The following is a 13,271-nucleotide window of genomic DNA, read 5'->3' as shown; positions in this document are numbered from 1 at the left end:
AACATAGCATCCCTGTCCCCATCTGTTGCTTGCTAATCTGTCTTTCTCTTCACGGTTCAGCTTGCTACACAACCAAGTGTCAGAATGAAAACTGCTGGATTGATATAGAGGTTTTTGAAGCAAGACAGTCCTCAAATCAGTATTCTCAATGTCAAATCTCCAACAGTCCAGATTTCAGTCACTTTCCCTGCTTTGTGATTGTCAATTAATTAGTGGTCACTTAGGGCACAGCATTGTGATTTTTAGATGCATTTTAAGGTGTGCAATTTAGAAACATATGATGATGGCAACTCTGCATTACATCAGGCTGTAAAGCCTAGCAAGAGAAGTAAGAGAAATACACTAAAAAAACCAGGTTGCTTACCTGTAACTGATGTTCTTTGAGTGGTCATCTCTGCATTCACACTGTTGGGATAGATGGCACTTGCGCCAACTCCAATGGTGCTTCTTAAAGCTTCAAGTGAGGATCTTCGCACTCCTCTACTGGGCATGCCCAGGAACTCCACCACACATGCCCAGGTGTGGGGCGCCCAGATCCCACCAGTTCCTTCTGACCGCCGAGTAAACCCAGAAGAATTTGGATTGTCAGCAGTGGGGAAGGAGGGCAGGAAATGTGAATGCACAGATGACCACTCGAAGATCATCAGTTACAGGTAAGCAACTTGTTTATCTTCTTCGTGGTCTCTGTGCTTCACGCTGTTGAGAAATTAGCAAGCTGAGCCTTACCTGCTGGTGGATGCTGAAAAACCTCAAATACAGGTAGACTGAAGTACCGCTTGCCCAACTCTGGCTTGGTTACACTGCAGAACATCTAGGGCATAGTGCTTCATAAAGGTGTGTGGTGACGCCCATGTGGCCACTCTGCAAATCTTCTGCAACAGCATACATCTCAGGAATGTCGTGGATGTGGCAATGGCTTTTGTGGAGTGTGCTCTTAATGGTCCTGGGAGGGGTCTTTTGGCCATTAAGTAACAAAGTTTAATTGTCTCCACCAACCACTTGGAGAGACTCTGAGAGGACAGCTTATGTCCTTTGTGCTTGGTTTACATACATGACAAAGAGCCTTGGTGGTTTTTTGGAGGGTCATGAGTGATGTAGGTAGAACAGATACCATTTTAGGCTGGAGTGAGAATTATTCTCTCTCTAGCATTTTGTAATTTGTAACAAAGGTCTTCTCATTCCAGGTTTGGGGTGAGAGGAAACCCTGACATCCCTCCCCCCCACAATGCTTGGAGGTGCATGAGGGATGAGCAGCACGAGCCTGAAGGGTCAGTGAGAGCACAAGTGAGAGCAGCACAAGCAGGAATTATGACTCTGAAAGGTGAGCAGATAATGGTAGGCAGGAGAGAGATACTGCAAAAACACTCCTTCCTGGGGGAATTTTCTTCTTCTTTTGCAGCTTGGCATGCCAAAGTGGTTCTACTGGGAATGGCTGGAGCTGCTGCTGCCTCCTCTGCCACCCACTCACCTCCTCCTGCTTGACTGATGGCTGCTGAAAGCGCTTCATGAGGAGTGCAGAAGGGATGGAAATAGTTTGAGTGGCAGGAGCTTGAAAAGTTAGCAGAAAACAGTGGGCAGACAGGAGAGCAATACTGTGAAGCACAGAAACACAAAACCTGCCTCTCTGCCAGGAGGGAGGATTTTCTTGGGTTTTTTTGTCTGTCTGGTCATGTTGTGGTTCTCCCAGGCACAACTAGGTCCACCTCCTTGTCACCATCACCATGCTACAGTGTGTGTTTATATTTTTCTAATATGTTTCTATTTTTTTGGGGGGGGGGGGGTCATGTCGCAGCTCTCCTGGGCACAAATGGTTATGCCTCCCCCTCACCTTTGCCTTGCTATAGTGGTGTATGTGAGTTTCTTTTTTTCAGTCACGCTGGTCATGTTGTGCCTCTTCTGGTTCTAACTGGAGTCGCCTCACCCTTCCCTCCTCCTTCTCATCTCCTTACTACAGTGGTGGTGGTAGGATTTTCTTCTTTTGTTTTTGACTCAGGTGGCTCTCCTACACCACCTGCTCGCCTCCTCCTCTTGCTGCCCTAGGTGCACAGCCTCAGCCTCTACTTGCTCAATGACCTGCTGGTGCTGCTGGGCAGGACAAGCTGGATTGCAGCACCTTGAAGTCCACCCGTGACTGGGACGTCTGTGGGGACAGCTGCCTCTACCCACTCAATTGGTCAGATGGCAGCCCTTTCCTATTCACTTGACTAGCTGTGCAGTTGGAGACCCATGAAATTTTATTCCATCTGCACCTTTTATTGTGTGCCCTTCACTTCCCTGTTTGCTAGTTGGCCCCAGAGTCTCTATACTAGTTTGCACCTCTTGAAGAGTTTCTTCCTGTTCTCCTCTGTGCCATTCCCTCCACCCCCACCCACAAGGGATGTTTGTCAAAAGTGTTGACTTTAGATTGGCGGGGGGGGGGGGGGGGAGAGGAGTTGTCGCTCAGTTGAAAAGTGTCTGCTTGGCATGCAGAGAGTCTTAGGTTCTATATTTCAGATCTCCAGTTAAAAGGACCAGGCTGTGGCTTATGAGAAAAACTTCAACCTGAGGCCCTGTAGAGTCACTGCCACTCTTAGAAGATCTGGGGTGGGGGAAAGCTCCCAGTGCCCAGTCATTTTGTGTTTTCCCCTGGGTCTTATTTATTTATTTCATTCGATTTATATCCCGCCCTACCCCACCGAAGCGGGCTCAGGGCGGCTCACAACATAAGTTCTAGGCTCAGAGCATTGATGGTAAAATAAAATAAATTTCAGCTCCTCCGCTAGAGTAACAAAATCTGTAATTTTTTTAACCCCAGTACAGAAACACAACCTCTTAGTGTAAAAGCATCATTGGTATTTTTTAAAGTTTGCCAGCAAACATATTTAGGAATTGCTGAAGATCACTGAAATTTAAGCCAAAAGTATATGTTAAATTAATACAAATATTTATGATCTTGCCTTAAATTGCCATTTCTCATTTATTGCAGCCATATCTCATAGAGGTTTCATATAATTTTTGATATTTATACCAATTTTGACATGTGCATTACAAATGTCTCTTGAACAGAAACACTTTAAAACGATACATTAAAAGGAAACATCTTTAAGATTTCTTTGCTCTCCTTTACTGTTCCAGGATACTCCAAACTAAGAATAACCAAACCTAATGGGCCATTAAACAGATAACATTGAGCAGCACTACATTCTTTTTCCAAACCATTTAACATCCCAAGTATAGCTTAATTGGCTATAGATGACAATAAAAAACCCTTTTGTTTCCACTGAAATGTATCCACAAAGAACAGCATGCATGGAGCATATGCAACCATAATGGAAAACAAGGCAAACTTAGGATATTAAACAGCATCACCTATTTATACCTAAAAATAAGTTTGAAGTAAAACTGAGTGGAATGGGCTGCCTAATAAATGCTATTTTTTAAAAAAACACTTTCCATTAGTTATACAGATGTTTTGGAGTTCATTAATTCATAGGGGTTGCCATAGGTTGGAAGTGACTTGATGGCACTACACACACACACACACACTTTTGTTCATATTTCCCTCCTCTGTGATTCATGTCCACTTTAAAAGCTAAACTAGATTTTATGGGAAATGTGAGGCTCTCATCCAAAACTCAGATGCCTACATAGCATATAACTGAATGCTAATGGTAGCAAAGAGTGATGTCAAACCTAGATTATAATACGCTTAAGCTTTTGGTGCAACCATGTATGCATTCTGGTGCCCAATATGGCCCCAAAACCCTGGGAGACTTCTGCCCCTTGTTCTCTTTCATTTCCAGACTTGAACTTTTTCTCTTAATGGTTCTCAGAAAGAGTTATACTGTGTAAAGCTATACTATTGCCTACCTATCATATTCAGCAAATACTGCTATTTTTACCATTCATTCATTAAAACATTGAGTATTTCTTTAAAGCAAAAGCAACATTATTCTTTTATATAAGGATATTCTTTCAGATTGCTGCCTTTATACCACATTTTGTACTTCAACATAATCATATTGAAATTGAATCTGTCAGCCTTTTAATGCTGTAGAAGCAACCAGAAAATGTTCAATGAACACATTTATCTTTGCAAGCACAACGCTCACACCCCAGTAGTTCTAAAGGATGACTTTAAATGTGCTTTGCCAGGGAATAAAAGAGCCTTTATCTTTTCCAGAAATCTCAACAAGCCTGAACCATTATTTAGAAGTCTATTGATTCCAAAGGGAACTGATATGATAGCACACTTGCTAGTCTTAACCAAAGTATGTCCTAATTATGTAAGACCAATATATGGGAAGACATTTTATATATGCTTGGTTTTTCAAAGTTTCTGTACTACGCCATTTCCAAGATCTGGGAAGGAGAGGGAAAGCTGGAGGCCTCCTGCTTTAAGGTTGCAATACACTGCAGCAGACTGTGAACAAATTAAACAAACACACCCTAATGAAAGGAGAAAAGGACAGCAGGATAGTATTATCTTCCTAGTGGAGTTGTACTCAGCTAGCCTCTGTAGCTGTGAGGAGCTGAAGTCTTTGTTTCAGGGTTAGAGTCCTACATGCAAGCGAAGTACTACTGTTTGCATATGCGAAGGTACATGTATTTTACTTCCTAGAAATCTCTCCTGCCTAATTAAATGACAACCTTGACAGCTGACCTGAGGAATGGCTTTTCAGAGGTGAAAGTTGGAAAATGAAGCCTCTGGAAGTCAGCAAATGAAAACCTCTATGTATTAGCTTTTTAAATTCAAGCTGAGGTTGAATTCAAGCTATGGTTAAACATTTTGATTCAACAATATAGCTTGCTGCTGGTTTTATATTTTCAGTGGGCTGACTCCATTTTTACTACTTCCTCTCAGAGTGCCAAGGATACAACTTAACAGTAGTACCTTTCTAAATCTGCCAATGTGCTTACCAATTTTGCAAGACAAGTTCTTGGAATCATAACCTATGACATCCATTTCTTCTGCTCTCATCCCCTTTTTAGTTTTGTAGTATTCAATCCAGGGCTTTTTTTTTTTAAAGAAAAAGCAGCAGGAACTCATTTGCATATTAGGCCACACCCTCTGACAACACCATTGTTTTGCAGAGGGCTTTTTTGTAGAAAAAGCCCAGCAGGAACTCATTTGCATATTAGGCCACACTCCATGCATTCCTGCTCAAAAAAAGCCCTGCTTCAATCTTACAAAGAGTTTGGATAAAGTGAAAGCTTGCATGCTATTCGGTGTCATTTTGGCTGACCTTAATCAAAGGTATTACATGGCTTTTGTTTCTGTAGGTTTTCTGGAGCCACTTATCTAGCACTTTTGATGGGGAGACCAGAGACACCTACGCAACTCATTGTACTGATGCAAAGTAACAGGTAAAGCATTCCCCTAAGCATTCTCATTCCTACACAACTTACTAGCTTTACTTTTGTTTGGAAACAGCTATTGAGGAACAGTGTAAGAAGTTGAGGTAGAGAGAAGTCAGCTAAGAAGAAAAAGTCTCTCTTTTGGGGTCTCTGGTAATAACTTACTTCTTGCAGCCATGACAGCATTACCGTGGAAGGGCAGCCACTAAAAATGTATTCCCAGGGCTTGCCTGTACATATATAAATGTATATTTCCCCCAGTTACTAATGGGGACCTTGCAAATTCCTCCCTCTTTTTCTAAAAATGAAAATGTTCACTTACAATACTACAACAATAGAATATACACCAAAGTAAAAAAAACAACACTAAAAATGTTAGGAGGCATCATACTAGAGTGTATGCACCACAGAATATATAACAATATTAGTAGTTACTGTTACTGAAAACCATTCACATCATAGTTGTGAAGTATTGCCACAAAAAGGCATAAAACTCAGGCTCTGCAACTTAATAGCAGTTTTTAAAATTTCATTCTGAAGCTTTAAAATGCTGTAGTTAAGAAGCCACTTAAAATCTAATAGCAAACCTGTTGCTATAGAAACAGCCAAATATTTAGAGTGCCAGAGGACTTTTCTTTTAAAAGGTCAACGATTTTGTTCCCTGTGTTTCTAAATAATTTAGAATTAACAATCCTTACCTCTGCTTCCTTAGTGCACCTTTCCAGTCATATGCTATAAGAACCAAGTCGATGCTAGAGGCTATAATGTCAGTTTCAAATATTTCACTCTCTATTGCCTTTTGGTTTTTTATTTAAGCAACAACCAGAGGCAAGTTTGATAAAATTATTACTTGATATTCTGCTACTTTTGAAACAAGAGACTACCCAAAGAACTCTGGGATAGGTAGGACATCGTTTATCTAATCAGAAGCAGACTAGGAAGTGAAAATAGTGAGGTTAATGGCAAGCGGTTAATTAAGGATAAAGGCTGATAACTTTCTTCCTTGATTATTACTTATTCTACTTAATTACACTTCGGTTTACAACCTAATCCATTCTAGTTCCTTACACACAGAAACATACTTGAAAGATTTATGATGGGCTTTACACCAAGCCCCTCTATGCTTTCAGCTAGTCCTCCCCCCCACTTTGGTAACTTTACATATAAAAACATGAATTAGTTATTTCTTTGTCACACCATCTGAAGAAGTAAGCTCTGACTCGTGAAAGCTCATGCTGGAATAAATGTTTTTAGTCTTTAAGGAGCCACTGGATTTCTGTTTTGTTTTGACAGGAGAATTGCAATCACTTGAGCTGTGATGAATGACTGCCCAGAGAGATTTAAGATGAGCAACAGGAGCATAAGAGTAACTATGCTTTATTTATGCCTTCACTGTTTCTTCTGTGATTTACAGAGACAGACTCAATTAAGATAGCAGGATAGAAAACAGCAAAGCCTTGTTCTAGGAAGTTTAATCACGAGGTTACATATTTGTACTGCAGCTTCAAGTTCAAAGGTTCCTGCTGTAATAGGCTGCCAGTATATTTCCTTAGTTCTTTAGTTAACACGGCTTAATCTTAGTTCTACCCGCCCCTCTCTCCCAATTCTAGTCCCTTCAAATTTTGGTGCTAGTCCTATGTCCTGAGAATGAATTGAAATAATGTATTTTCCCTGTACACAGAAAGTAAAGCAAGCATAACTGTTTAATGAAATAACTGTTTAATGTCAGAAAAGTCAGAAATATATTTCAGGACCTCATGTTTTTCCCCATTTCCTTTCTCGTGTCAAATTTTAAATAGTTCTCTTAATATTTCCATGTTTAAATTAATTGCACAATAAAACAGTTCTATATATTAATATAAAAATGTATTGTAAGGTCCAATAAAAACTACACATTGTTTTGAATGTGACATTCTAATCCCCTGCATATTACACGCAACAAAACTGTTCTATTTGGCTGCACCTCTTTCATAGAATATTACCTAAAGATATAGAAATATCTGATTTCATATAAACATCTGATAAATACCTGCATCACTTGCTATGCATGTTTTCATATCGCAGTCATTTTGTGCCATTGGAAATATATGGTTATGCAAACTCCTGTGAATGGAAGCGCTTGTGTAAGCACCATCTTACCCTTCCCCTACAGTCATACCTTCCTTGAAAATATGCTGCTGAGGATCTGTTGGCCCTCTCGAACAATATGGTTGGATCATGTTTACAGAGAGTCTTAAAAGTATTTTTGTTTGGATATTTAAATTCATAAATGTGTCATGAATATACTAGTCAGAGAATGCTTTTTTGAAATGCTATTAATTCAATTTCATGAACCAAATTAATTGAGTACCTTAATATTTAGTGCAGAGTGTTTTTATCCACTTCACTGTGGATTTTATCAGTGTTCCCATTGTATGTTATATATAAAAGTGTCACAAGAATGTAACTGAACTTTAAATCTTCTGCCATTAGCTGATAAATGCTGTTTAGTGGCTAGTTGCCCTTTAAAGGATGGGTATGTTGGGATTTCATCAATTTCATTCAATACTGCACACAAGATTTAACTGACCTCTGAGCACCAACAATTAAAACAAGGTCACAATGTTTCAAGTCTTCCTTAATGCTAAAGTAGCAGCTGTACATTTAATGTGTCATGTCAACAGTCATCAATATCACTCTTTTTTTTTTTTTAAAGCAGGGCACTATGTCCTTGGGAACATATGACTTGGAGAGAGGCAAACATAATTGTACTTGGAAATATCTTACTTTTATCAGCCATAATTTCTTATTTGTAGGTATACTGCTCTAGAATGCATGTCACCAAATGCAGAAATCTGAACAAGGTGTCACCAAATGCATGTCACCAAATGCAGAAATCTGAACAAGGTGATATTTAGTCTTAAGCGCTTTGAAAACAAAAAGAAGCATACACTGATACATAATCATTTGCAGTTAAGTCTTAAAGTATATCTGGAATACAGAAACAGCAGATTCACATCCAGCAAAACCAAAAGAAGATTCTTATATTGTAACACAAGTTTTCATGGGTTATACTCCACCTCATTAGATACTTGATTGAATTATCAGGCAAAAAGATTTACACACAGGGAGAAAGAAAAAAATAACAATTAATTAAAAGGATGGTCTGTGACATGACATTTTTATGCAAAACTCACAAATATACAGATAAACATAGTGATCATTCACAAGATCTGTAATTGGTAATGCAGACAACCTAGTTGAGCAGTGCAGTCTGCAACAGTGTTGCTTTTCATCTTGTAAATAAGAGTCATGCACATGTCGTTTGAGATCCTACAAGCTGCTATTGATCACAATGGTCACTACAAACAGAAAGTGTGTAAAGGGAGTGAAAATATACTTTATGTAAGAAAAAACATCCCCATAATTCCTAATTGAAATAATGACATTCTCCTCTCATCCATTTTATCTGAACAACCTTGTAAGGTGGGGAGCAGATTCTCCTACAAAAATCATTTTATGTAGTCACAGTGAATTAGTAAATACAGGCAGTGGACCAGCAAGGAAGGACTTGCAGGAGGGGGGGGGGCTCTTTCCACTTCCCTGAAAGCCCCCATAGCCTCACCCCTTTTTCCTGCTTCCTTCTCTCATTCCCATCCACCAGTCAATGTACTGTTATCTGCCTCCGTCTTCAGTTCTCCCACTTTTCCTCTACTGCTAGTCTCTCCTCAGGAAATCTTTAGTCAAGTTGCATAGTGCTGGCCAACAGGCTAAGCCCATTCGCATGGTGGGGAACCTACAAGGGCTTTAAGAAGGCACCTGACTTTCCAGTTTCCCCCCTCCCCACAGTATTTTCCCTTCTCTTACAGTCCCCATATTCTCTCCTGTTTCCCTGCTCTTCATTCTATCCACCAACAAACCTATCTTTAATATGCTCCCCAATTCAGCTACATTTATTATTTACTTACTATATTTATACCCTGTTGTTCTCCACAATCAGGATCAAAAGCAGCCTACCTCATTCTCCTTTCATCCATTTGATCCGAACAACTTTGTGAGGTAAGTTAGGCAGAGTATATGGTAGGCCCAAGGTCACCCATGGTACAGTGGGGATTCAAACCTGGGTCTCCCACATCCTTGTCTGAAATGTCTAACCACTACATCACACTGACTTCTGGAGCTTCCACTACATCACACTGACTTTCACTGGAGGGCTTCTGTGGAACGCTATTAAGTAGCCAGGCACCTGTGAGTCATGGAAGTTTTATGGTAGCAAATCATTTAATGATTGCTGTTGGGCCTGGCTCCAATGAGTTCTCCCTCAAAGGTCAAAACAGGCTTGGCCCCTCCCCCTGAATTTTACTTACATAAACCAGGTCTCTCCATCTAGAGATGCCATGTTGAGAATTATGATGATATAGCATCGAACACATGAAGCTGCCTTATACTGAATCACGCTACTGGTTCATCAAAGTCAGTACTGTCTATTCAGAATGGCAGCGGCTCTCAAGGTCTCAGGTTGAGGCCTTTCACATCACCTCCTACTGAATCCTTTTACCGGAGATGCCAAGGATTGAACCTGAGACCTTCTGCAAGCTAAGCAGGTGCTCTGCCAGTGAGTCACAGCTCGTAAATGTTAATGGTGGGTATAGCACCCTTATTTTAAGTTTACCAAATGGTAGATTACTAAACTAACTGTTCTGATAAAACAGGTATAGAACTGCAAGTTTCATAAAAGCATCTAGAGCAGGGGTATGAAACTCATGAGGGCTGGATCAGACATAAATTAGACCTTGTTGGGCCGGGCCATAGGCGTCATACAATATAATGCCAGGTAGTGGAAATATAAACTTTTAAAAAGACACAGACCAACACAATTAAATATATTATAGAATCACAGAATGATAGAGTTGGAAGGTAACTCCAAAGGTGATTTAGTTCAACCCCCTGCACAATGCAGGAAATTCAAATACTCCTCCACCCATGACTCCTGCTTTTTTACTTAGAATCAGAGTTGGAAGGGACCTCTAGTCCAACCTCCTGCACAATGCAAAAAACTCACAAACACCTCCCCCTAAATTCACAGGATCTTCATTGCTGTCAGATGGGCATCTAGTCTCTGTTTAAAAACCTCCAAGGAAGGAGAGCCCACCACCTCCCGAGGAAGCCTGTTCCACTGAGGAATCGCTCAAACAGTCAGGAAGTCCGGAATGTTGAGCCGGAAACTCTTTTGATTTAATTTCAACCCATTGGTGAAGATGGTGATCATATCACCTCTCAGCCGCCTCCTCTCCAGGCTAAACATCCCCAGCTCCTTCAACCTTTCCTCATAGGACTTGGTCTCCAGACCCACCCCCCACCATCTTCGTTGACTTCCTCTGGACCCGTTCCAACTTGTCTATATCCTTCTTAAAAAGTGGTGCCCAAAACTGAACACAATATTCCAGGTGAGGTCTTACCAGGACAGAGTAAAGTGATACCATCACATCACATGATCTGGACACTATACTTCTGTTGATACAGCCCAAAATTGCTTTTGCATTTTTAGCCACCGCATCACACTGTTGACTCATGTTCAGCGTATGATCCACTAAGACTCCTAGATCCTTTTCGCACATACTACTGCTAAGACAAGTCTCCCCCATCCTATAACCATGCATTGGATTTTTCCTATCTAAATGCAGAACTTTACGTTTATCCCTGTTAAAATTCATTTTATTGATTTTAGCCCAGTTTTCCAGCCTGTCAAGGTCATCCTGTATCCTGCTTCTGTCTTCTGTGTTTGCAACCCCTCCCAATTTAGTATCATCTGCAAATTTAATAAGCATTTCCTCTATTCCTTCATCCAAATCATTTATAAAGATGTTGAACAAAACAGGTCCCAGGACAGATCCTTGAGGCACTCCAGTTGTCACTCCTCTCCAAGAGGATGAGGAACCAATCACAAGCACTCTTTGGGTGCGATCTGTCAACTTAAAATAAAAACTTGCTTAAAACAAATACTTGCAATATTTCATTGCAGATGCTCCCATGCTGCCCAGAGTGAGGAATCTAAAAAACTAAACTGGAGTGTTTGTCTACAAAATACAGTCTTCCCCAGAAAAATAACTTCCAGCTCCTATGAGGCAGTGCAATAATAAGAAAGACAGCAATGTATAGTGGTCAGCCTATAATTTGGGAGGCTTAGGTTCAAAATACTCAGCACATAAAAGAAAATGTGCTGGATAAATTTGGTCTGGACAAACACTCTCAGGCTAATACACCTCTATGGCTTGATTCAGGTGTGCCCTCGCACATACACAGAGAGAGCTGGGTAGCAAGGCTAGGCAAAGAGGGAGGGGAGGGGGAGGCACACCCAATTGCATAGGACACCTGGAGCATAACAAGCCCAACAAAGAGAGTAAGAGAGGAGCAAGGCACAGGAAAGCCCATACCTTGAAAGAAACGTTGTTGGTCTTTATGCGGTACTGGACTCAAACTTAGTTGCCCACACATACACAGACACCCAAAAGGGGGAGAGGCATGTGGGGGTGGGGGAAGAGGAGAGAGGAAGCAGAGCTGGCTCACATCTTGCAGAAAATGTCCTTCTGTAGGTGCTATTAGCCTCAAAACTGAGCTCCACATAAACAAAGATGCATGGGGAAGGGAAGAGGCAGGTGGGGTGGGGGGAAGGGGGGAAGAGGGGAGGAGGAAGCAGAGCTGGCTCATATCTTGCAGAAAACAACCTTCTGTAGGTTCAACCAGAGCCAAAACTGAGCTCACACACAGAGACGCGCCAGGCAGGGAATGGGGGGGGGGGAGAGGGAAGGAGCTCACATCTTGCAGAAAATGTCCTTCTGTAGGTGGTATTAGCCTCAAAACTGAGCTCCACATAAACAGAGTTGCGTGGAGCAGAAAAGAGGCAGGCGAGGTGGGAGGAAGAGGGGAGGAGGAAGCAGAGCTGGCTCACATCCTGCAGAAAACGTCCTTCTATAGGCTCCCCAAACTCAAAACTGAACTCACACACACACAGAGCCCCAGGCAGGGAAAGGTGTGTGTAGAGAGGAAACAAAGCGAAGTTTTTCTTGCCATTGCCCAGGGAGCAGGGTGAGACCATGGCTGGAGAGTTGCTTTCTGGCCCTCAGCCCCTCCAGTCCTCATGGCTGCGCAGAGCAGCAACAGGCTCTGCGTCCTGTTCCCTCCCACTACCCCGATTTCATCTTGCTGCTGCCCAAGTTCCACAGCAAGACAGGGCAGCTGCTCTCTGCCTCATCAGCCCTTCCAGCCAATATTGCCGCAGCCCAGAGGCAACGGGCTTTGTGCCCGGCTGCAAGCGAGCTCCCCCTACCCCAATTTCATGTGGTGGCCACTCACAAAGTTTGCTCACACTTATCAGGCATGCCAGCCTCCATGGGACCTTGCTGCACTGAGATCAGTTTCCCTGGCCTGGAGAAACGACGCAGCCCATCCAGAAAAGTACAGCATGAAAGAAGCAACTAATAATATCCAATGAAAAAAGGCCAGCAGGGTCACAAGGAGCTGATTATGCGAGACAGCCTCCAGTTCAGGAAGGACAAAACAGGTGGGAAGCTGCTTTCCTGAGTTGTAGAAAAAGACACGGAGCACAGTCGATCCCAACTGGGTGGGGGTAGCAGGAGGTGGGTTGTGTTCTCTCCACAGGCTGGATCAAAGGCCTCTGCGGACATTTGACACCCCTGATCTAGAGACTAATTCAGCATTATGTCGTAAGAATACTTTCCTACAAAAAACAAACAAATCTACAACCATCTAGCAAAATTAACCCAAATATTCCTATTTTTGATAACATGATGCTTGCAAAAAATTTCATGTATGTGCCAAAGCCTTGTTTTATAGTTGTATCACATACAGCTCAAACTGGAGAATGTTTCAGCATTTGGTGAAAAATAAACAAGCACCTTTGCTTTAAACACCTTTGCAACATATGGATCATTTAA

The 13,271-nt window shown here is 41.7% G+C and overlaps 1 protein-coding gene across 2 annotated transcripts in view; it reads right to left on the bottom strand.

Moving 5' to 3' along the window:
• The window catches only part of BIRC6 (baculoviral IAP repeat containing 6), a 224,539-nt gene that overhangs the window by 44,145 nt on the left and 167,123 nt on the right, over window positions 1-13,271 (bottom strand). The window lies entirely within an intron of this gene.

The sequence above is a fragment of the Heteronotia binoei genome, chromosome 1, assembly GCF_032191835.1.
Source record: "Heteronotia binoei isolate CCM8104 ecotype False Entrance Well chromosome 1, APGP_CSIRO_Hbin_v1, whole genome shotgun sequence".
NCBI lineage: Eukaryota > Metazoa > Chordata > Lepidosauria > Squamata > Gekkonidae > Heteronotia > Heteronotia binoei.
The sequence above is the reverse complement of the archived record's forward strand: the minus strand, read 5'-3'. Positions and strand labels throughout refer to the sequence as shown.